Here is a 25659-nt window from a genome sequence, read left to right on the forward strand (position 1 = left end):
GTGCAGTATAATGGTCGTCGGCTTACTATGTATAATTGATTTTATGGCCAAATGTGTGTTGTATGAGGTATGGATTCAATGATTGTTTCGTGACCGGCATAGTCATGTTTGACTGATGGGTCACATTATTAGTAGTGTGGGCTACTTGATGTCAAACTTGGTCGGGCTGCTAGTTATAGATGGTAGCATACAATAAATGGGGCATCGGTATTATATCATAGGTCCCTCGGGATAGTGCCAACTGTGCTGAGAAGAGGGAATATCTCGGGTAGACAATACATGATAATTATGACCTATTAAAACATTAGTTTTCTGCATTAAAACTTATAGGTGATTGTCGCTGGGATTACACTTACACAACTTAGAAAACAAAACTATATTTTGTTGTGTAATAATAGAAGCAACACCTCATTTGCTTGCGACAACGAAATACATGTTTATTTGTGCCTATAACAAGAGATCATATCATACCCAACTATGAAATTTATTTACTAAGCCTTAAATTTATGCAGTGCTTGTGGCTTGTCAGGTTATCTATTTTAAGAGGACTTCTAGAGAAAGGAAGCCTGGAGACCATTATGCTTATACCATGTTTGATTAGAATAACTGTACTTTTGGTAGTAACTCCCGTTTGTGATTGCTAATAAAATATGCATGCATGGTGACTTAGTTTAGATAACTTAGATATGTCATTTTCACCTTCTGTTACAATTACTCTGAGTGTACTCGATGGGCAACACCTTCGGACAATATCCAATTAACTGAAATGGAGGGATTGCCAATAACCCTACAAAATTGGCCAAGGCTAGTTTTGGGGGTGTTACATGTCCAAACGGGTAGATGTGATCTTTTTGTTTCCAAAAAATATCAATAATAAAAATAACAACTCGCAATAGAACGAATCTTTGTGGGATAGGGTTATATAGAGGGTGTCGAACCTCAAGGACTACATGGGTGTTGTTATCAAGCCTTTCAAGATTAAATATAAATCAATTTAAAAGATGATTGATTTGTTTTGTTTTTAAACTAAATACACAAAAGTAAAAGTAAAGATAAAATAGTATTAGATAGGGGGTTGATTTCACCACTAACCACATAACAATGGTCAATCATAAATTAATAAGGAAAATTCATATTATGCATGATATAGGGCTCGTCTCACTCGAGTAGTCAAGAAATTACCATCATTAAGAAATAAGTATAATCCATCTTCGGTTAGCACAGACTGTCCACCTAAGCACTAAGATGCGGTACGATCCGTCTTCCCTAGGTATGGATTATCTAATTCCTTAATAGGCTAGACACAATCAATGAATAAGCATGACCCATATTCGGTTAGCACAAACTGTCTACCTAAATTACACTAAACTAGGGTGTAGTACAATTCGTCTTCCCAAGGCATGGCCTATCAAATTCTATTGATCATATGTCAATTAAAACCATTGTATAAGATCATTCATATAATCACAGAAAATATAAATGATTGAATTCAGTAAATATAAAAAGCTTTCTAATACAAGAGAAGAAATTCATAGTGATTGAATATAAACATTAAAGATCAATTCTCACAGTTATACAATCATCATGCATATAGAAAACCCAAATTAAAATACAATTAAACCATTGTTACTTGGAAATGGCTACATCAACACCCTATTACGAATTAGTTTCTCATCCTGGTGTTGGGATGGCCTCCTGTCATGTTCCTCTTCTCTTCAACTCTCCAAGCTTCCAAGAAGATAATTTTTGTTTAAAACTAAGCACACCTCTCTTCAAGGCTCAGAGACCTATTTATAGAGTGTAAAACAAACCCTAGAAGCCCTAAGAATCCCAGAAAAACCGTAATTCAATCTCCTAGTCGGATTTGGAGACCTAAAAAAGCTTTCCTTATCAATTTCAGCATCTTCTGGACTTTTCAGCACGAGTACGCTCGAGCCCACTTGTGGTGCTGTAACATCCCGATATTTCTCTACTTTTATCTTGTAAATAAATTCGAGTGTTACATTGAAATAATCTCATATAGCGGAAAAACTGTAATTATGAATACAAGACAATATCGTTAAAATACTTTTCTTTATACAAAAATACCCAAAGCAATGCCGTACAAGGCATTTATACAAATCTATTCGATAGTCTAAACTCTAGACAAAACTTAACCAACTTGGAATCTCTGTACATCTCAATATGAATCTCTAATCACAACTGCATAATTACCTTGATTTTCCATTCCTGCAAGCACTACAAAAACTGTGAAGTAATGAGTCAATTGATTTCCAACAACATAAATTATTGTTGAATCATATATATCAAAAAGCCAAACAAGTTACAAAACCACAAGAATCCGTATTATTGGATATCAATATCATACTCAGTAAGTAAGAATATTTACAGTGGGTTACAGGAATAAATCATCAAAGGTAATTATTTGTCGAAACTCATTGTCTCTCTCTCTCCCAAACTCTCTTTCTCACCCTCTCTCTCAATCTCTCTATGTGGTTATAAAGGAAAATAAAGATAAAAAAATATTTAAAGTGGGTAGGGAGATGTACGTGTGTGAGAGGAGGAAGGTTAAAAGAGAGACAAAATAAGAAGTGGGTTGGATTTCACTCCAATTTATTAAAAACAAATCTAATAAAATCCTAACTTCCATTAATAACTTGAATCCAACTAATATCACTCAAAACACATTAAATCAATCATCAATTATTATAATCATACTCCAAAATATATTAATAAATCTTCAATTATCATATCTCTTAAATCACCCAATGAAAATCAAAATATAATCTCTCATATAAAATCAAACCTCATGATGTAATAACCTCAAATCAATTTTCATTCCCATAATATTCATATGATCTAATAAATTCCTCAAGAATAAATATCATTACCTAATATGAATAATATATCATCAAATAAATATTTCTACCTCAACAATAAATATCATTACCTAATATGAATAATATATCATCAAATAAATATTTCTACCTCAACAATAAATATCATTACCTATTATTCACCTCAACAATAAATATCATCAAATAAATATCTCTAAAATAAGACTTTAAAAAATATGAGAATCTACAATCTTCCCTCCTTAAAGGAATTTCGTCCTCGAAATTAGAGTTCATAAATTGTCACCTATCTATCACCTATCTTCAAATTGAGCGACCCAATTTAAAAATAAATCACACTTAAACCATAACTTACCCAAGTTACCATATAACTTTAAACATTCAAAGCATTCTTGGGCACCAGTGTCACCAATGGCAATCCTCAACGAATTTCTTCATTCTCGGCCATTAACTTTTGGCCCTTATAAATCTCGTGGCGTCTTAACTGACGACCCTCATAATATAACCCACTTTTGGCATCACCAACGCATGTCCACTAGCGACCCTCATAGGCTTGTGCACGTTTCCACCATCTCAAGCTGGGTAATGCTTTGATACCATTTGTAACATCCCAATATTTCTCTTCTTTTGCGCAAGCCAAGTATCTTGTAACCCACTGTAAGTATTCTTACTTACTGAGTATGATATTGATATCTACACTACAAGCGACCAAATTACTTAGAAGTGGGTGTTCAGGATACTTGGCTTGCGTGAAAGAAGAGAAATATCAGGATGTTTTGTTGTGCAAATATCTACCTAAATTAATAGGCAAATAATTGTACGTTTTACCCGCAAGTGCACAAGGTTAACATAGTAGTATATGGTGCAAGTACGGGAGCATTCCCACGAGGATTGCTAAATTTTGCCTAAAATAAATTCCGTAAGTAAAACAAAACAAAGATTGATTTTGAGTTGATAATACTAAAAGGTAGGGCTTTGATATCCACTGATGTGATATTTTTGTGACAAAAAATATCAACAATAAAAATAGCCACTCGCAATAGGACGAATCTTTGTAGGATACGACTATAGAGAGGGTGTCGAACCTCAAGGACTGCAGGGGTTTAATTATCAAAATGAAAAGATCAAAGTTAACTTAATTAAAAGAGAGTGATTTGTTTGTGTGAATTTAAAGTGCATAAAATAAACGGAAATAAAGGAAGTAAATATATGGTTAACCATATTTAATTCTAGCAATTCATTCTATGCATGTTATAATTTAAACAAGAAAACATATGAAAATAATCTCATGCAATCAACGGAATAGCATAATCCATCTTCGGTTGGCACGGATCGTCTACCTAAATTACACTAAACTAAGGTGTAGTACGATCTGTCTTTCCTAGGTATGGTCTATCTAACCTTATTGATTGCATGCCAATTAAGAACCATTGTATAACCATCATTCTTATAATCACAGAAAATAAGAATGATTTGAGTTCAATAATAGTAAAATAATTTCTAAGACAAGATAAGAATTTTACTAATATTGAATTGGAATTAAAGAACAATTGCATTTAATATGAAGAACAGAAATCAATTGTAGCAATCCTCAGAGTTATACAATCAACATGCATAAATTGAAAGACTAGAAATTAAATACAATCAAACCATTGTGCTTGGAAAGGGTTACATCAATACCCCACAATTGGGTTTAGCTGCTCATGATTTTCTAAGCTTCACAGACAATTTACTGAAATTTAACTCTAGAAAGCGGTGTGTCTGTTTACAATGTTTAGAGCCTTATTTATAGGGATTAGGAGAACCCTAAAAACCCTAGAAATCCTCAGAAAACCGGAGGTCAGTCTCCCAGTCCAATTGGGAGACTGAAAACCAAGTCCATGCTGGAAAAGGATTGCTGCCGTGCTGTACACGCCTGAGTGCGCTCGATCCAAGGTCTTGTGCGCTCGAGCTTAACTGTTGTACGCACGAGCGCATTGTGCTCGATCCCTGGCCGCAGACGCTCGAGCGCAGGTCCGCTCGATCCCAGGAGTGCTGCGATCGATCCTAGATCCAGAATGCTCAATTTGTTGTCTTTTTAAGCCCAATTTCTAATGGTTTGTCAAATGAGACCTGAAACACAAAAACAAAACAAAATCAAACAAATAACAATGCTAAGGAATTAACATATGTAAATTAAGGGGCTTGAATGTGTATCATTTGGCGCTTATCACACCCCCAACTTACATATTGCTAGTCCCTTAGCAATATAAAACAGAAAATAAAGTGAAAACTAAAAAGATAAATCCAGCTTTCGTGGGATGTACAGTTGCATTTAGGGTATGCAACAAGCCTTTTAAACCCATAGGAATTCCCTAGAGGATGAGTGAAGTCTCGTGAGGGTTTTCCAGGAATGATACCCACAAACATTTTATAACCATGTAGTTCCCAAGAATGCAATATCATGACCATCATGGTTCTCAGTCATTAACAGGCTTAATAAAACAAACACTATCTTCACAATTTCAGGAAATTACAACTTAGCTTCAATCATGGCAATTATGAGATATTACAAAATTCAACTAGTGTATGTGAACTCAACACATAGTCATGGGATTTCAAAACTAATCTCAATCATGCATGGATCAATACTCAAAATTCATTAGACTCCCCATCGGATAAAACAACCAAGGCAAAAATTTTCTCTCTATTTATTTATTTATTTTTAATCACTTAGCTCCCTTAAGCTTTTTGATTGACCCATGTATCGAGCGTTAGGCCAATGACTCTCAAACCAGATGGTTTTAGGGCATGAGGTGTAAAGACACCCCTAAGGACTTACTAACTCGAGTCAAAAAGGCTACAAAGCTAAGCTACATTTTTTTATTTTTTTTATTTTTTTATTTTTATCAATCAAACCAAACTTCTCACTTTTTGATGCGAACACTCACTGCTTAATGAGGCAAGAGGTCCGGTTACTTGGTGGAAAGTTTAAAATGATCATTTTTTTTTTTTTGAAATTTATGCCAAGGTCATTTTCCCAATAAGTTGCCCAACTATATTCCGAATATTAAAACCAGACATTATTGTTTCTAGATTTTATGCCCCACAGACTACATGCTAGTGTGCTTGTGAAAATAAAATTGAAACAAGTAATATTTCATGCTGCCAATGAAAGTAACACAATTTTAATTCCTTAATCAAGTGATCATGTGTTTGTCATAGTAAGCCCATCAATGAATTTCAAATCACAACAGGAAAATCAATTGCATGCTCAGAACTAACATGTATGCCCACACCCCCCAACTTAAAATGCACAATGTCCTTAGTGTGTGGAAAACAACAGTAAAATAGTGCAAGGGATAAAAGCACCTAACCTGTCACTGTGGCGCAGAAGAAGATGCCCCTGTAGCAGGTGGTAGCCGTGCTAAAATGGGGCGCAACAGTTCTTGCTAGGCTTCAAATCTTTCATCTGCCCAGCTCCTATCCTCCGCCCTCTGGGTAGTAAGCTCAGATCGGAGCTCTCGCAGTTCTTTCAGTAGGGACTCATAGTGTGACATGGTCAGAGTGACGGTCGCTGTCGCTCCCTTTCTGTCGACCGGCTCAACTACAGGTGGCTCTTGGTGTACAGGCCCATCGGCTTCCCTAACGACCTTAGCTGCTGCAGGCTCCCGATGTCGTCTCGGCATGTGGTAATAACTCTGGTTCCACTGGATCAGGCCAAACTGGGGGTGTACAAAGATCGGCCCATCAGCGGGTGAACCCTCAATGCCGCGGGTCTGAAGGATATGGGTGAGGAGAAAAGGAAATGGAAGTCCCCAAGAAGACGAGCCCTGAGTGCACTGCACAATCGCCCCATCCCAAAACTTGTGTATCTGATCCCAAATGAGCTGAGGGATGGAAGTCCAAAAGCCTCTCTGAAAGGCATAGAGGGCTACAAGGAAGGGGCCTCGCCTCTGAGTGTTGATAAGTGCTAAAATATTCATATTTTCAGCCCTTATCTTACATGTTTTAATCCTTTGGTTGTAGTTAATTAGACCATTTTACTTCCTTTTTGTGTTTTTCATGCTTTTATAGGCTTTTGGAAGAAAGTGAAGTAAAACTGGGTGATTTAGGCTCACAAAGAGAAGATGGAAAAATTGGAGCTCCTTGGTATTGCGATCAATCGCAGAGTACCTGCGATCGAGCGCAATACCAGAGAAGATGCTGCACGAGCCAGGCCAGGAGCGATCGAGCGCAGGGCAAAAGAAGGATCGATTGCAGACCTGCGATTGAGCGCACACGGGCTGTGATCGAGTGCACCCGTGCGCAGGAGGCTTTCCAAGTGACGGCTACAATGTCCCTATTTTCATATTAGGGTTTTTCAAACTCCAAATTGTAATAGGATTGAAACCCTACGAAAATCCTAGGGTTTACTACTTTTCCAAGGACTTCTAAAGCCTATAAATAGACTCCTAAGCCTTTAGAATAGGGAGGCTGGGAGAAGGGAGAAGAATAGGAGCTCTCAAGTCAAGTCTCGGGTTTATTCTTCCCTTTCTTTTATTTTATTTTATGAAGATGTTTAACATCAACTCTATGTGTAGCTAATTTATTTAGTAGGGCTAGATTGAAGCCCTAGGTATGTTAAATTAATATTTCAATATTGGCGCCTTGTGATGATCATGTTGTGCTATTTAACTTGATTAATACCTGCTTGCATGAATTGCTCATATGTGTATGCCTGATCAACATGTGCATGTGGTATGGACTTGTTAGTTAGATCAATTTGGATGGCCGAGTCCTGGGTTTAACTTAAGTAACAAAAGAATCCACACCGCGATTCTTGGGTTAATCAACATAGGGAACTAGGAGTATACACCCATGCCCTAGGCCCTGTGTGTTTGTCGATTTCCATAGAACATATGCTTTTCTAAAGAACAACTTAGTATATACCATGCTAAATCCTTTAGGAAAGAGAAGAGTTAGAGTATACACCCATGCCTAACTCGTTGCTTAGGGAAATCAATAGCTTAAGGAGTATACACCCATGCCCTTAGGTTGGCAAACATTAAATATGCATAACTTGATCAAAGCATTGGCATATTGAAGTACTAGTTTAATATAATTAGTGGTGGATATCAAAGCCCTACCCTTTGTCATCATCACATCAACAATCAACTTTTATTTTGCTTTTGCTTAAGCAATCTATTTTTAAACATAAATTCAGCAATCCTCGTGGGAATGATCCTGTACTTGCACCTTATACTACCGTGGTTACCTTGTGCACTTGCAGGTAAAACGTACAATTATTTACCTATTAATTTAGGTAGATTGTTGCACAACAAGTTTTTGGCGCCGTTGCCGGAGATTGTTTGATTTTGTTTGGAATTATTTTCCTTAGTTGTTTTTGTTTTAATTTTTTTTGTTTTTATAGTCTTTTCCGTAGTTTCTGTTTTACCTCTAGAGGTGCGATCGATCGCCGAACCAGGGCGATTGAGCGCACTAGTACGATCGAACGCACCTCACGGTGCGATCGATCGCACATCCAGAGAGTATCACAGTACTGCACTAATTACAGATCTGATTTATTTCTTTTATTTTTCTTTTTATTTTTATTTTTCTTTTGTTATTTATTTTTCTTTTGTTTTAATCATGTTGAGAAACAATACACCTCCGATGCGAAGACCTATGAAAAGTTCATTCAGTTCCCAGATCCTCAACCAGCCATCATGCATTAATTTCCAGCCCATTGTGTAGAGCAGTTACGATTTATCTCCGTTGCTCAATATGATTCCACACTATAAAGGCACACCTACAGAGAACCCATATTGGCATATTCGAGAATTCTGTGATCTCTGCAGGACTCAAAATGTTCAGGGTTTAACTCCAGAAGAAATCAGGTTAATCCTCTTCCCTTTTTCTTTAAAAGATAATGCTAAACTGTGGTACAATTCTTTGCCTGCAGATTCTATCCATACTTGGGAAGAATTGACCACCAAGTTTCTGAAGAAGTTTTTCCTGGCCCAGAAGACAAAACAACTCAAAAGGGAACTTCAATTGTTCCAACAACAAGACGGAGATTTGTTCTTTGAGGCCTGGGATCACTTCAATTCCTTACTTCTAAAGTGTCCACATCACAACATCCCTCAAGATGATCAGGTACAAATTTTTTATGAAGGTTTAGATGATACTAACAGAGGGATGGTTGATACAGCTTGTGGAGGTATGTTGATGGAGAAGAGTAGTAAGGAAGCCATGGAGATCTTTGAGGGGTTGAGTGAACATACTCAACAATTCCCATCCAAAAGGAGGCAAGGTGTAAGGAGCAAAGGCCAGAATGACAAAAATAGCGAAATGCAAAATCAGATGTCGGTTGTGGAAAAGAAGTTGGACATAATTGTCAAGGCCATGACTGCTCAGAAAACTTCATCTCTGCAATAGGACACACCAGCTTAAGAGCCAGAGAAGGATGACTTGAAGGATCTTGTACGACAATTGGTGATTGCACAAGAACAAATCACTACATGGCATGATCAAGCCATCCCAAGACTAGAAGTGCAAGTAGGGCAATTGGCAAAGGAGTTGAGTGAAGGGAAGCAGGGAGAATCTCTAGCCTAAACAATACCCAATCCAAAGGGTCATCAACAGCTGGAAGTAGTCACAGTTCTCAGGAATGGCAAGGTCATTGGAACTTAGGAGCCATCTCTGCAGTTCCATGGTCAATCATACTCCTTTCTTAGCCACAATGAAGCCAATATGCAACTATTGGAATACACTGCCAAGATAGAAGCTCATGAAGAGGAGCCACCTCCCGTTAATTGGCCTCAACAATACCACGTAGAAGAGTGTCAAAGTCAGTTTGTTGCCAATCCTAATGAACAATACATGGAGGAAGAGTGCACTTACCATCATGAGCAAGAAATTACCACATTAAGGAGTGAAGAAGCGGTTGAAAATCAAGGGGAAGAGAGGAAAGAGGAGCAAACTGAGGTTCTAGAGGAACCACATCAGGAAAAGGAAGAGAGCACTGAGACTTTTTCAACATCAGCTCCTATTCCTGAATTACCAAGAGTCCAAGAGAGAAGTCATCTGGGGTTATGTGATGAGCAATTTGAGGACATCAAGATAGAGAAGCTTCCTGAGTTTTCTTCTTACTATATTCCAGTTCATGATTCCCCATCGTATGAGCAACTGTTTGAGAAAGCTCAGAGTGGTCTTCCCCAATCTAGAAATACTCAGAATCACCTTGCAACTAAAAGATCCATTCCCTTTGGTGCAAGAGAAGAAAAGACTGGTGCTTCAAGTTTAAGAGTGCCATAGTCTGGCTGAAGACGTTAAACTTAGCGCTCATGGGAGGCACCCCATAGCATATCCTTTTTATTTTGTTGTTTGTTTTATTTTATTTTATTTTGTTTGACTTATATTTTGTTTTTGTTTTCCTTTTTGTTTTTTTTTTACTTTAGTGTTTTAGTGTTTCAAGTTTTTTTTGTCATGTTTTCACATTCTGTTACTGCGATCGATCGCAACCTGCGTGCGATCGAGCGCAGGTCTCCACTTGTGGTTTCAGTGCATTCTGTTACTGCGATCGAGCGCACCCTGAGTACGATCGAGCGCAGTAACCGACTTTTGGCTGTTGTACATTCTGTTAGTGCGATCGAAAGCACCTTGTGTGCGCTCGAGCGCACATCACCCACACACGCACAACCTTGTGCAAATGCGATCAAGCGCACCATGCATGCGATTGAGCGCACTTGGGCAGCATCCCATAGCTATCTTTTTATTTTATTTTGTTTAAATGTGTTTTAGGTTAATTTTTGTTTTGTTTCTTTTTACTTGTTTGTGTGTTTTCTTATTTTGCAGGGACAAGTGTGCTTCAATTCAAGTTTGGGGGTGCGCAATGAGCCATGCTTTCCAAGACATGGTCGACCATCTCCCGGGTACACTCTTTCCTTTACTTAAGACATATTGGGGACAATGTGTCATTTAAGTTTGGGGGTATGGGCACACATGTTCACACACACTTTGTCCCAATTTCATGTTGTTTGTGTTAAAAAAAAAATTTATGCATGTTCTTGTTTCTCAAAAAATTTTTAGGTTGATCTCGAAAGAATTGTGGCTTGAATTCATCAATGAGCTTAAAATTTTGAACACATGATCTGATGAGTGAATCTGTTAGTTTGGTTACTTGTTTAGGACAGTTGAAAAATCACATGTTTGATCTGATCACACAAGCACATTAGCACATAATTTGTGAGGTATGACATGAGGTCTGATATGTATATTTCTACATCTTGAATGACATTGGATGACTTATTAGATGACACTATGGCATATATATATATAAAAAAAAAGAAGTGAAATAAATGATCATTGATGGTTTTTACTGAGTAGTTGGACCTCTTGTCTCAAAGCATTGAATGTTCACGTCAAAAGGTGAAAAATTTGGATTTGATCATTGTCATGGTTAGTTGGTTTTGTAGCCTTTTTGACTCGAGTTAGTAGGTCCTTAGGGGTGTCTCTACACCTAATGCCCTAAAACCAACTGGTTTGGGAGCCATTGACTTAACACTCGCTATAAGGGTCAATTAGAAAGCTTAAGAGAACCAACATTGCACAACCTGACCAAAAAAAAAAAAAAAAGAAAGAAATATGCCTTGTGTCATTCTAATAGGAATTTCAGTGAATTTTGAGATTTGGAGACATTTACATATTGGAAAGATTTGGAAGCCTCATAATTTTGTGCTAATTCACTTTACACTGTTTTCAAACTTGTGATATTTTAGCATGTCCTTTGTAAGTAATTGCACTTTGAGATTCCAATTCATTGTGAAGATGGAGTTCATCTTTTTAAGCATGCTAATGAATAAAAATCATGATCTTGAAGTGATACTTTAATTTTGGGGATGAAATGAACTGTGCATGATGTTTGTGGGTAACATTTCTGGAAAACCCTCACGAGACTTCACACGTCCATTAGGGAATTCCTAGGGGCCTTTTCCACATAAAAAGGGAATCTTTTGTTACAATCGAAGCAGAAGTGATGTGGATTATTCAAGAATCGGGTAAGGTATGCATGACTATCTTAAGCAAATAAGTCCTGCCATTGGTGTTTGGGTCCTGCTATTGGTTATCTGGTAAGGCTCGAGCTCTCCCGTCGGCATCTGCCCTTCCCTTCCCGCTGTAACTATCTCAATGGGTTTGATCTGCCCTTCCAGGCCATCGGTCTTCTGGAATTCATTGGCCTTGCTTCTTTTCAGCCCTTATTTTACATGTTTTAATCCTTTGGTTGTAGTTAATTAGACCATTTTACTTCCTTTTTGTGTTTTTCATGCTTTTACAGGCTTTTGGAAGAAAGTGAAGTAAAACTGGGTGATTTAGTCTCAAAAAGAGAAGATGAAAAAATTGGAGCTCCCTGGTACTGTGATCAATCGCAGAGTACCTACGATTGAGCACAACACCAGAGAAGATGCTGCACGAGCCAGACCAGGAGTGATCGAGCGCAGGGTAAAAGAAGGATAGATCGCAGACCTGCGATCGAGCGCACACGGGCTGTGATCGAGCGCACCCGTGTGCAGGAGGCATTCCAAGTGGCGGCTACAATGTCCCTATTTCCATATTAGGGTTTTTCACACTCCAAATTGTAATAGGATTGAAACCCTACGAAAACCCTAGGGTTTACTACTTTTCCAAGGACTTCTAAAGCCTATAAATAGACTCCTAAGCCTTTAGAATAGGGAGGCTGGGAGAAGGGAGAAGAATAGGAGCTCTCAAGTCAAGTCTCGGGTTTATTCTTCCCTTTCTTTTATTTTATTTTATGAAGATGTTTAACATCAACTCTATGTGTAGCTAATTTATTTAGTAGGGCTAGATCGAAGCCCTAGTTATGTTAAATTAATATTTCAATATTGGCGCCTTGTGATGATCATGTTGTGCTATTTAACTTGATTAATACCTACTTGCATGAATTGCTCATATGTGTATGCCTGATCAACATGTGCATGTGGTATGGACTTGTTAGTTAGATCAATTTGGATGACCGAGTCCTGGGTTTAACTTAAGTAACAAAAGAATCCACACCGCGATTCTTGGGTTAATCAACCTAGGGAACTAGGAGTATACACACATGCCCTAGGCCCTGTGTGTTTGTCGATTTCCATAGAACATATGCTTTTCTAAAGAACAACTTAGTATATACCATGCTAAATCCTTTAGGAAAGAGAAGAGTTAGAGTATACACCCATGCCTAACTCGTTGCTTAGGGAAATCAATAGCTTGAGGAGTATACACTCATGTCCTTAGGTTGGCAAACATTAAATATGCATAACTTGATCAAAGCATTGGCATATTGAAGTACTAGTTTAATATAATTAGTGGTGGATATCAAAGCCCTACCCTTTGTCATCATCACATCAACAATCAACTTTTATTTTGCTTTTGCTTAAGGAATCTATTTTTAAACATAAATTCAGCAATCCTCGTGGGAATGATCCTATACTTGCACCTTATACTACCATGTTGACCTTGTGCACTTGCAGGTAAAACGTACAGTTATTTACCTATTAATTTAGGTAGATTTTTTCACAACAAGTCTTATGTCCATAGGGACACACATTCCGCTGCAAAATGAAGTCCACAAACCACAGGCGGGAAGGTAGCAGGACTTTGCTTGTACGGTTGCGGAGGTCATCGGTGTAACGGCCGCGGCAGATGTAATCCACAATAAATTGCAGTGTGAGGTCAGGCGGCAGGTCTGAGTACCGAGGGGAGCCATCTCGAGCCAAAATATCAGATGGGCAAGCATGAGAGCATTGCGAAGCAGCAGCTTCGGTGGTCAGCTCAACGTCCATGCCCGCCACTGATGAAGAGAGAATGCTAGGTCGAGTACAGTCAAAGGTGAGATGGGCATAAAATTCCCCGACCAGCCCTTCGTAAGCAACGGGGCTGACGGGCTGGAACAGGGCGGTGAGACCGCGTTGTCAGCATTCTTTGACCGCCCACTTTGTTGCTTGGAGGCTTTGGAAGACGGTGTCGACGGCAAATGATGTCTCCAAGATGAGCTTCCATTGCTTCCCACGGCGAGGTAACGGCTGGGATGGGGCCTCGGGGGTGGTATCCCGAGTGGGAGAAGATCGGGAGGTAGAAACGGTGGCCGGAAGCATGATGTTGCTTCGTTGAGGCCTTTTGTCAAGCACCTGGTGGGCACCTCAAAAAGACAGTGGTTGAAAACCACGTGGCTTGGCTGCCCAACCCCCTGCAAAAAGAAGAAAAACCCAACACAGGGCAGTCCGTGTGCAGTGGAGCACTCACGGACTGTGATTTGCACAAAAATTTTGAAAGAAAACTGGTACGGTGGGGTTTGGGGAGAAAGGGAAATGTGAGAGAGACAAGTGGTTGGAGAGGGAGAAAGAGAGTGGGGGAAGGTTAGTGGTGGTGGCGTGTGGTTGTGCGGCTGCTGTAGGGGGTACGGCGGTGGTGAGGTGGCGTGTGGTGGAGGTTCGGTGGTGGGTGAGGGCAGTGCTGGGTTGCTGGGCGAAGTGGGTGCGTGGGGGATTCGGCGCTTGGAGGGGGGCATTGGAGAAAAGAAAGGGGGTGTGACCTAAAAAGGTCACGTGAGACCCCTGAACGTGTGCGCTCGAGCGGCACTAGTGTGAGCTCGATCGCACTTGCGCCGAGGGTGAAGTGGATGGGCGGGAGTACGCTCGAGCGTTCCTGAAGGTGCGCTTGAGCGTACTCGTGCAAGTGTGTGTTAGTGTGGAGCGTCTGCGCTCGATCCCACTCATGGTGGGCTCGAGCGCAGGCCCGTGGTCTGGGATTGAGCGCAAAAGAAATAGATGGGATCTGTCAAATCGACGGATTCCACATCTGTACTTGGCTCGAAATTCTGGATGCAGGGCTTCAACCTTTGATTGTTGACCTTGAATAGAGTGCCAGCCTTTGGGTCCCGCAATTCGACGGCGCCCTGGGGCGACATCGAGGTGACTATGAAGGGGTTGTCCCATCTAGAGCGGAGCTTCTCAGGGAAAAGTCGGAGTTTGGAATTGAAGATCCATACTTTCTGGTTCGGTCAAATGTCTTGGGCAAGATATGTTTGTCATGAAAAGCCTTAGTCCGCTCCTTATAAAGGCAAGCACTATCATAGGCATTTCGCCGCAAGTCCTCCAACTCTGTCAACTGAAGTTTCCGGTGGGGCCCGGCTGCTTGCATGTCGAAATTGAATTGCTTGATTGCCTAAAGAGCCTTCTGTTCTAATTCCACAGGGAGGTGGCACACCTTGCCATATACTAGCCAATAAGGAGACATTCCAATGGGGGTTTGTAAGCTGTGCGGTAGGCCCATAATGCATCATTGAGGTGCAAGGACCAATCCTTTCGGTCTGGCCTAACCGTCTTCTCCAGAATATGCTTAATCTCCCGGTAAGAAACTTCCACTTGGCCACTTGTTTGAGGATGGTAGGGAGTGGCTACCTTATGTGTGACAGAGTACTTGAGAAGCAAGGCCTTGAAAAACCGGTTGCAAAAGTGTCTACCTCCATCACTGATGATAGCCCGAGGAGTGCCAAATCTGCTAAAAATGTTGGCTTGGAGGAACTTCACCACAACCTTGTGATCATTGGTCTTTGTGGAAATGGCTTCTACCCACTTAGAGACATAATCCACTCCTACCAAAATGTACTCATATCTGCAAGATGGTGGGAAGGGTCCCATGAAGTCGATATCCCAGACATCAAAAATCTCCACAATGAGGATGGGGTTCAATGGCATCATGTCCCTCCGAGACATAGCTCCTGGCGTTGACATCTCTCACAAGCTCGGCAGAATTCATAGGCATCTCTGAACAAGGTGGGCCATGTGAATCCGCATTGGAGAACCTCTGCTGCTGTCTTCTTGGCATTGAAGTGCCCTCCACAAGCTAGAGAATGACAAAAAATGAGAATGCTAGAAAATTCACTCTCAGGGACACAGCGTCGGATGATCTGATCAGCATAATATTTAAACAACTCTGGATCTTCCCAAAAGTAGAATCGAACTTGCTTGAAAAAGCGGTCCTTATCTTACTTAGACCAATGAGAAGGAATCAGTCCGGTGGCTAAATAATTGACAATATCGGCATACCATGGTGGATTTGTCGGAGTGATTTCAAATAGCTACTCATCTGGGAACGAATCATGAACATGAACCGGCTGGGGTGTCTTAAATAAGATTCGTGACAGAAGGTCGGCAACAACATTCTCAGTACCCTTCTTGTCCCGAATCTCAATATCAAATTCTTGCAGAAGTAATATCCAGCGGATCAATCGGGCTTTGTTTCCTTCTTGGCCAGCAAATGTCGCAAAGCAGCATGATCTGAAAAAATGATAACCTTTGATCCCAGAAGATATGAACGGAATTTATCCAGAGCAAAGACCACAACTAGCAATTCTTTCTCGGTGGTGGTGTAGTTGACTTGAGCATCCATTAGAGTCTTGCTAGCATAATAAATGACATGAGGGAGCTTGCTACCCGTTGTCCCAAAACTGCTCCCACAGCAAAGTCGGACGCATCACACATGATTTCAAAGGGCAAAGACCAGTCAGGAGGCTGCAAGATGGGGGCAGAAGATAACAGAGACCGGAGCTTCTGGAATGCCTCGTGACATGCTTCAACAAAGTGAAAAGGGGCGTCCTTGGTAAGCAAGTTACATAGGGGCCTTGAAATTTTACTGAAATCCTTAATGAAGCGGCGATAGAAGCCAGCATGCCCTAGGAAGGAACAGATCTGCTTCACTGAAGTAGGCGGCGGTAGATTTTCAATTAGCTCAACCTTAGCCCGGTCCACCACAGTACCTCTTTTGGGCACTATATGGCCCAAAGCTATACCTTCCTGCACCATGAAGTGGCTCTTCTGCCAGCTTAAAATCAAATTAGTTTCTTTACAACGTTGAAGCACAAGTGAAAGATTATGAAGACATGTATCAAATGAAGATCCAAAAATAGAAAAATCATCCATAAATACCTCCAAAAATTTGTCCACCATGTCGGAGAAGATAGACATCATACATCTTTGGAATGTGGCAGGTGCATTGCATAAGCCGCAGGGCATGCGTTAGTAAGCAAAGGTGCCGAATGGACATGTGAATGTCGTCTTCTCTTGGTCTTGGGGATCAACTGCAACCTTATTATACCCGGAATAGCCGTCTAAGAAGCAATAGTAGCTTTGGCCAGCAAGACGCTCCAAAATTTGATCAATGAATGGGAGCGGGAAGTGATCCTTCCGGGTATGGGAATTGAGCTTCCGGTTGTCGATGCAGACGCGCCATCCCGTAGTTGTGCGCTGTGGAACCAACTCTCACGCAGAATTCTCCACGACAGTGATGCCAGATTTCTTTGGAACTACTTGAGTGGGGCTTACCCATTTGCTATCTGAGATAGGGTAGATGATGCCTGCATCAAGTAACTTGACTACCGCTTTCATGTTGGGATTCAACCGGCGTTGTGCCTCACGGGAGGGTCGAGCATCTTCTTCCAAATGGATCCGGTGCATACAGATAGAGGGGTTGATGCCTTTCAAATTTGCCTCGGTCCACCCAATTGCCTCTTTATACTTCTTTAACACTGCGAGCAGACTGTCCTCTTGGTCTTTTTGTAGGTCAGAAGCAATGATAACCGGCAGAGTGTTGTTAGACCCCAGAAATGCATACTTGAGCTTTGCTGGCAGGGGCTTCAACTCAAGCTTCGGTGGAGACAGTAGAGATGGAACAGGAGGAGTGCTCGATGTCACAGGTAGGGGCACCTTTACTACTCTCCATGGATGGAAATCTGCACTAGTGGTTGTTTCGAGCAAATCATGGACCTCTTGAATGTACTGGTCGGTGTTGAATTCTTCAAAGTCGAAGTAATTCAAGTAGGCTTCCACTAGATCCTTTTGTCAGGAGACTGGGTAGTGAATCTTCTACATATTCTTCAATGCTGTCCAAAAAGAAAAACTCATTCTGGTCAGGAGCATGCTGAAATGCAGTAAAGATATTCAACCGAACCTTCATATTGCCAAATGAGATCTCCATTACTCCAGTTCGATAGTTGATACATGCATTCGCTGTGGCTAGGAAAGGACGCCCAAGGATGACAGGAACTAGCTTCTTAGGATTGGGCACAGGCTCGGTATCAAGCACTATAAAGTCAACTAGGAAGAAAAATTTATCCACCTGGATGATCACATCTTCGACAATCCTTCTAGGCTTCTTAATCGAACGATCAGCTAGTTGCAGAATCATTGTGGTAGGCTTCAGCTCCCCTAGGCTAAGCTGCTGATACACTGAATAGGGAAGTAAATTCACACCAGCTCCCAGATCTAAGAGTGCCTTATCAATCTCTCTTTTTTGCGATAATGCATGAAATTGTAGGAGCTCCGGGATCTTTGAACTTCGGAGGAGTGTTGTGCTTAATCAGGGAACTCACCTGCTCAGTCAGAAGGACTTTCTTGGGGATGTTATTCCTGGTCTTCCGCTTTTGAGTACACAAGTCTTTAAGGAACTTGGCATAGGCAGGCACTTGTGCGATGGCATCAAGAAGAGGGAGATTGATTTTCACCTGTTTGAACATTTCCATCATTCCTTGTATTTTCTCTCCTTGTTTCCCAAAGTGGGATGGTGCCTTGAGACGTTCTGGGAAGGGGGCCCGTGGCTCATATGGAATCTCTGGAGTGGGCGCTATTGATGACGAAGCCTCCTTGCTTACTTGCTTGTATGTATCATTCTGCAAATTCTGTGCAACCTCCGTGTGCTCATTCTTCTTCTCCTCCACATGATTGTCAACTATTCTTCTGCTTCTCAAGGTGGTGATGGCTTGAACTTGCTGATGGTATGAAGTGCCCTCATCTACCATGTAGTGCCCCTTAGGATTTACCACCGGCTGACTCGGAAGCTTTCCTTCGTCTCTTCTATTGAGGGTGTTAGCAAGTTGTCCGACTTGAGCTTCTAGCTTGGCAATGGATTGGGAGTGTGAGTTTACTATCTCCTCTTGAGCTTTGACCGTCTGCTTTATCTCACCCACCAGCTCACTCATTATTTTGAGCACTCGATCCTCAAGATTAGACTCTGGGCCTGGTATTGCTACTATGGAGGCCAGTAGGTGGACTGCGGTTGACAGGGCTGCCTGTCGGATTGAGCTTGATTGTGTGGCCCTGGGGCTGAGTTGTCTGAATGTGCATTCTTCCATGAGAAATTTGGATGATTTCTCCACCCTGGGTTGTAGGTATTGGAGTACGGATCATTACTCGATCTGGAGAAAGCTGCATTAACTTGCTCATTAGCAATATCAGTATAATTTCCAATAACAGGGCAATTATTTACATGATGCATAGGACTAGAACAAAATGAACATTGTTTAGGTAGTGTGTGCGTGTGAGCAGCATTAGGAGCAAAACCAGCAATCATCCATTGATCTAGCTTCTTGGTGATAGCCTCAACCACTTGGTTAGCCATATTTGGGGGATGGCCTGCTTCATACAAACTCTCTGTCTTGATTGCTTTAGGTGCTGGGGCCCTTCGTTTGGTGGAAACCTGCTGAAGAGAATTGTTACTCAAATTTTCAAACATAGCCCATGCTTCATCTTCGCTTTTTAACATGAAAGTTCCCCCACATGATGCATCTACCATTTTTCTATTGGACTCGGTTAGGCCATCATAAAAACACTGCACTAGCTGCCATTTTGGGATAGCGTGGTGTGGACATGATCTAAGCAAACTCTGCAGCCTATCCCAAGTCTCATGGAAATCTTCTCCCTCATATTGGGAGAAACTAGTGATAGCTCTCCTAGTGTCATTGGTCATTCCTATGGGAAAGTACTTCTTAAGAAATTCTTGTTGCAATTGAGCCCAAGAAGTGATAGAATTGGGTGTTAAGGACTAGAACCAATGTTTGGCTTTTCCTTGAGGGAGAAAGGAAAAAGACGCATCCTTAGGGCATCCTCAGTGAATCCATTCATTTTAGTGGTATCACAAATTGCTTCGAAATCACTAAGGAAGTCATAAGGATTTTCAGTGCTAAGCCCTAGGAAGGAAGGTAAACTTCGTATAGTGCTGGGCTTAATTTCATAATGGGTTGCCGTAATTTCCGGCAACCAGAGACATGTGGGAGTAGTGTAAGTGGTAGGAAGATAGTGATCTTGCAACGCTACGTGGTTACCATCCCCCATGGTCTCAGTGAAACACTCTTCTAGCAAATTAAAGTTCTTTTGGGATCTAATTTGTCTAAGGGTGCGTTCAATTTCAAGGTCGCAAGAAATTAATGGAAAAGACAAAGAACGACGACCTCTCATAAACTAAACAGAAATTTAAAAAGAATAGAAAGAAAATAAGCTAAAAACAAAAAACAAACAAAGCTCACAAATGGCCTTAGATGCACTCAGGGTTTTGGATGCAAGCTGCCGCAAGTGCGCTCGATTGCACGACAGGGTGCGCTTGAGCATACTGCCACTGATGGGTGTGAGCGCATGAGGAAAGGGCTCGAGCGCTGCTGGCTTGGTGGTTGCTGAAGTGCGTCCGTGCGCTTGATCGCACGCGGTCTGCGCTCGATCGCAGTCATAGAGAAGGCAGCTTATGGACCTGTTTGCAAATTCTAAAAAAATAAAAACCAAACACAAAACATAATCAAAATTAGCAACTTAGAACTGAAAAATAAATTATTAAGCTAAAATCAATCCTTAATTTTTGACAATAAAACCGTTAAGCAATCCTCGGCAACGGCGCCAAAAATTGATGTGGTATTTTTGTGACAAAAAATATTAATAATAAAAATAACCACTCGCAATAGGACGAATCTTTGTAGGATACTGCTATAGAGAGGGTGTCGAACCTCAAGGACTGCAGGGGTTTAATTATCAAAATTAAAAGATCAAAGTTAACTTAATTAAAAGAGAGTGATTTGTTTGTGTGAATTTGAAGTGCATAAAATAAACGGAAATAAAGGAAGTAAATATATGAGAGAGAGAGAGTAGGGTATTTCACCACAATCCGCACATCAATGGTTAACCATATTTAATTCTAGCAATTCATTCTATGCATGTTATAATTTAAACAAGAAAACATATGAAAATAATCTCATGCAATCAACGGAATAGCATAATCCATCTTCGGTTGGCACGGATCGTCTACCTAAATTACACTAAACTAGGGTGTAGTACGACCCGTCTTTCCTAGGTATGGTCTATCTAACCCTATTGATTGCATGCTAATTAAGAACCATTGTATAACCATCATTCTTATAATCCCAGAAAATAAGAATGATTTGAGTTCAATAATAGTAAAATAATTTCTAAGACAAGATATAATTTTACTAATATTGAATTGGAATTAAGAACAATTGCATTTAATATGAAGAACATAAATCAATTGTTGCAATCCTCAGAGTTATACAATCAACATGCATAAATTGAAAGACTAGAAATTAAATACAATCAAACCATTGTGCTTGGAAAGGATTACATCAATACCCCACAATTGGGTTTAGCTGCTCATGATCTTCTAAGCTTCACAGACAATTTACAGAAATTTAACTCTAGAAAGCGGTGTGTCTGTTTACAATGTTTAGTGCCCTATTTATAGGGATTAGGAGAACCCTAAAAACCCTAGAAATCCTAAGAAAACCGGAGGTCAGTCTCCCAGTCCAATTGGGAGACTGAAAACCAAGTCCATGCTGGAAAAGGATTGCTGCCGTTCTGTACACGCACGAGTGCGCTCGATCCAAGATCTTGTGCGCTCGAGCGCAGTGCGCTCGAGCTTAACTATTGTGCGTACGATCACATTGCGCTCTATCCCTGGCCGCAGACGCTCGAGTGCAGGTACGCTCGATCCCAGGAGTGCTGCGATCGATCCTAGATCCAGAATGCTCAATTTGTTGTCTTTTTAAGCCCAATTTCCAATGGTTTGTCAAATGAGACCTAAAACACAAAAACAAAAGAAAATCAAACAAATAACAATGCTAAGGAATTAACGTTTGTAAATTAAGGGGCTTGAATGTGTAACATTCGGCGCTTATCATCCACCACTAATTATATTTAGATAATATAACAATATGCCAATGCTTTGATTATGTTATGCATACTTAATGTTTGTCAACCTAAGGGTATGGGTGTCTACTCCTTAAGCTATTGATTTTCCTAAGTAACGAATTAGGCATGGGTGTCTACTCTAATTCTTTTCTTTCTTAAAGGATTTAGCATGGTTGTCTACTAAGTTGTTCTTTAAGAAAGCATGAATTTGTGGAAATCGACAAACACATGAGGCCTAGGGTATGGGTGTCTACTCCCGGCTCCCCATGTTGATTAACCCAAGAATCCGGCGTGGATTTCTTTTGTTACTTTTATTAAACCCAGGACTTGGTCATCCAAATTGATTTAACTAACTAGTCCATACCGTATGCATATGTTGATCAGACAAACACAAATTGCAAAAATTTTGAAAAAAAAAAAAATGAGATTGGGAAGAAGCGGAGTTAGGGTGGACATAGAGGAAGGGGGGAATGGGTGTTAGTGTTGTGTGGTGGTAAGTGGTGGCCGGAGAGTAGAATGTTGTCGTGGAGGTGCGGTGGGGGTGATATAACGCCGATGGAAATGAGTGGTGGTGTATGGTGCAGGTTGGGTGTATGCAGGTTGGGCAGTGATTGCTGGTTTGGGAGTGTACGGCTCAGGGAAAAGGAGTGGGGGGAGATGGGGAAAGTGACCTAAAATAGGTCACATGAACTGCTGCCCGAGTGCGCTCGATCGTACTTGTACAGCTGTGTGCGTGTGTGGTGGTAATGCGCTTGAACGCACGCAAGGTGAGCTCGATCACAGTACCAGAGATTAAAAACACAAAAATTTAGTTTTTTTTTTTTTTTTTTTTTGAAATTGCAGAATGAACAGCAACTTACTGAAAAAAAAAAAAAAAAAAAAAAAGTAAGAACACTAAAAGTATTTCGGAAAATGAGGAAAAAAAATTGTGACACAGTGGAAAGGAAACCAAGGAATAGAATTTTGTATCGCATGCAGTGGCCTCAGTACCACTGATCTGAGTAGATGCGCTCGAGCTCTTGGACTGCTCAAACGCTTCCACTAGTAGCTTCAGTGCTACTCTTTTGGGGAGATGAACTCCACTGACTGTGGCTCAAGTGCACTTGGTGGTGCTGCATGTTGGATAGAATGGAGTGCGAAATCTTGTGATGCCAAATCTTGATCTATTGGTGCAAAGTTCATTTCAATGTATGGCGTCACTCTGTGTCCATTCACTTTGAATGACTAATTTGTCTATGGGCTGTGAACCTCCAGCGCTCCATGAGGGAATACTTAGGTAACAATACAAGGTGCAGACCACCTTGACTTAAGCTTACCAGGAAAAGTTTCAATCTTGAATTATAGATCAATACCTTCTGTCCTACATGAAACTCTTTCCTAACCAGTTGCTTGTCATGGTATGCTTTGGTTCTTTCCTTGTAGGGCTTGGCGTTCTCATATGCATCACGCCTCAATTCCTCCAGTTCATTTAGTTGGAGCTTCCTCTTGTCACCAGCTAGTTTCATATCAAAGTTAAACTTCTTGATGGCCCAATACGCTCTGTGCTCCAACTCTACTAGCAGATGACATGCTTTCCCAAAGACCAACCGATATGAAGACATACCAATAGGCATCTTGTAGGCAGTCCTATAGGTCCATAGTGCATCATTCAAGTGCAGAGACCAATCCTTCCTCCTGGGAATTACTGTTCGTTCTAGGATGCCTTTGATCTCTCTGTTGTTGATCTCCACTTGACCACTAGTTTGGGGATGGTATGGAGTGCCAACCTTATGTGTGATGCCATACTTCTTTATCAAATAAGCAAAGACATAGTTGTTGAAGTGGCTACCTCCATCACTAATGATTGCCCTTGGCGTCCCAAATCGAGCAAAGATGTTTCTTGCAAAAACTTCACAACCACTTTGTGATCATTAGTCTTTGAGGGGACAGCCTTGACCCATTTAGACACATAATCCACACCCACAAGAATATAAAAATAACCATATGAGTTAGGAAATGGACCCATGAAGTCGATGCCCCATACATTGAAGAGCTCTACTACTAGAATATTTTTCAATGGCATCTGATTTCTAGATGAGATGTTACCTGTGCTGTAGCATCTATCACAAGAGCTGTAAAACAAAAAGGCATCTTTAAACACATTAGGCCAATAGAAACCAGATTGTAATACATTAAGAGCTGCTCTCTTGGCCCCAAAGTGTCCTCCACAAGCAAACTGATGACAATGCTGCAAAATGCTCAAATGTTCTTCTTCTGAAACACACCTTCTAATGATTTGATTAGGGCAGAATTTGAACAGATAGGGGTCATCCCAATGGTATTGTCTAGATATAGACATCAACCTCTTCCTTGCTTGACTATACATACCTGGAGGAAAAACCTTGGCAGTTATGTAATTCACGATATCAGCATACCATGGAAGTTGGACCTCAACTGCAAACAACTGCTCATCTGGAAAATTTTCATTCAATGGAAACTCATCTCCTTCTTCCTCATGGAGTAGTCTGGATAGGTGATCTAGCACCACATTCTCATTGCCCTTCTTTTCTCTAATCTCAAGGTCAAACTCTTGCAGTAATAATACCCATGTGATCAATCTAGGCTTTGCATCTTTCTTAGCAAACAAATATCTCAAAGCAGCATGATCAGTGAATACAATTACCTTAGAACCAATTAGGTATGATCTAAACTTCTTCAAAGCAAATATGACAACTAATAATTCTTTCTTAGTGGTAGAATAATTTAGCTGAGCATCATTCAATGTTCTAGAAGCATAATAAATGGCATGAGGTACCTTATTGATTCTTTGACCCAAGACAACTCCCAAGGCAAAGTCATTGGCATCACACATGAGCTCAAATGGTAGACTCCAATCAGGTGCCATCATTATTGGTGCAGATGTGAGTAGATTTTTCAGTGTGTTGAACGCAGTCATGCATTCTTCAGTCCATTCAAACTTGGCCTCCTTGCCTAGCAATGCACAGAGGGGTCTAGAGATCTTGGAAAAATCCTTGATGAACCTTCTATAGAACCCAACATGTCCAAGAAAACTTCTCACCCCCTTCACTGTCATAGGTGGGGGAAGCTTGGAGATGATGTCAATCTTGGCCTTATCTACCTCAATGCCCTTGCTGGATATAGAATGACCCAACACAATGCCTTGTTGAACCATGAGTGGCATTTTTCCCAATTGAGCACTAGGTTGCATTCTTTACATCTCTTGAGGACACTCTTCAAATGATTGAGGCATTCAACGAAACTAGATCCAAAAACACTAAAATCATCCATAAGTACCTACCATATCTGAGAAAATACTCATCATGCATCTTTGGAAGGTGGCTGGTGCATTGAATAATCCAAATGGCATCCTTCTGTAGGCAAATGTGCTAAAAGGACATTTGAAGGTGGTCTTCTCTTGGTCCTCTAGTGCTATAGCAATCTGGTTGTAGCCACTGTACCCATCCAAGAAGCAGTAGTAGCTATGGCCAGCTAACCTCTCTAACATTTGATCAATGAAGGGTAGGGGAAAATGATCTTTCCTTGTTACCTTATTTAGTTTTCTGTAATCAATGCATACCCTCCAACCAGTGGTTATTCTAGTAGGTATCAGCTCATCATCTTCATTCTTCATCACTGTGATCCCACTTTTTTTTGGAACTACTTGGACTGGACTGACCCATTTACTGTTTGAGATGGGGTAGGTAATGCCCATATCCAACAGTTTCAATACCTCGGCCTTGACTACCTCCTTCATGTGTGGGTTGAGTCTTCTCTGTGCATCCGTGGTTGGCTTTGCTTCGTCTTCAAGGAAGATTTGATGC

General features: G+C 40.8%; 1 pseudogene; it reads right to left on the bottom strand.

Moving 5' to 3' along the window:
• Window positions 1-25659, bottom strand: part of LOC132181838 (uncharacterized) — a 55581-nt pseudogene that overhangs the window by 28390 nt on the left and 1532 nt on the right.

Source organism: Corylus avellana, chromosome ca5 (genome assembly GCF_901000735.1).
Source record: "Corylus avellana chromosome ca5, CavTom2PMs-1.0".
In the NCBI taxonomy this organism is placed as follows: domain Eukaryota; kingdom Viridiplantae; phylum Streptophyta; class Magnoliopsida; order Fagales; family Betulaceae; genus Corylus; species Corylus avellana.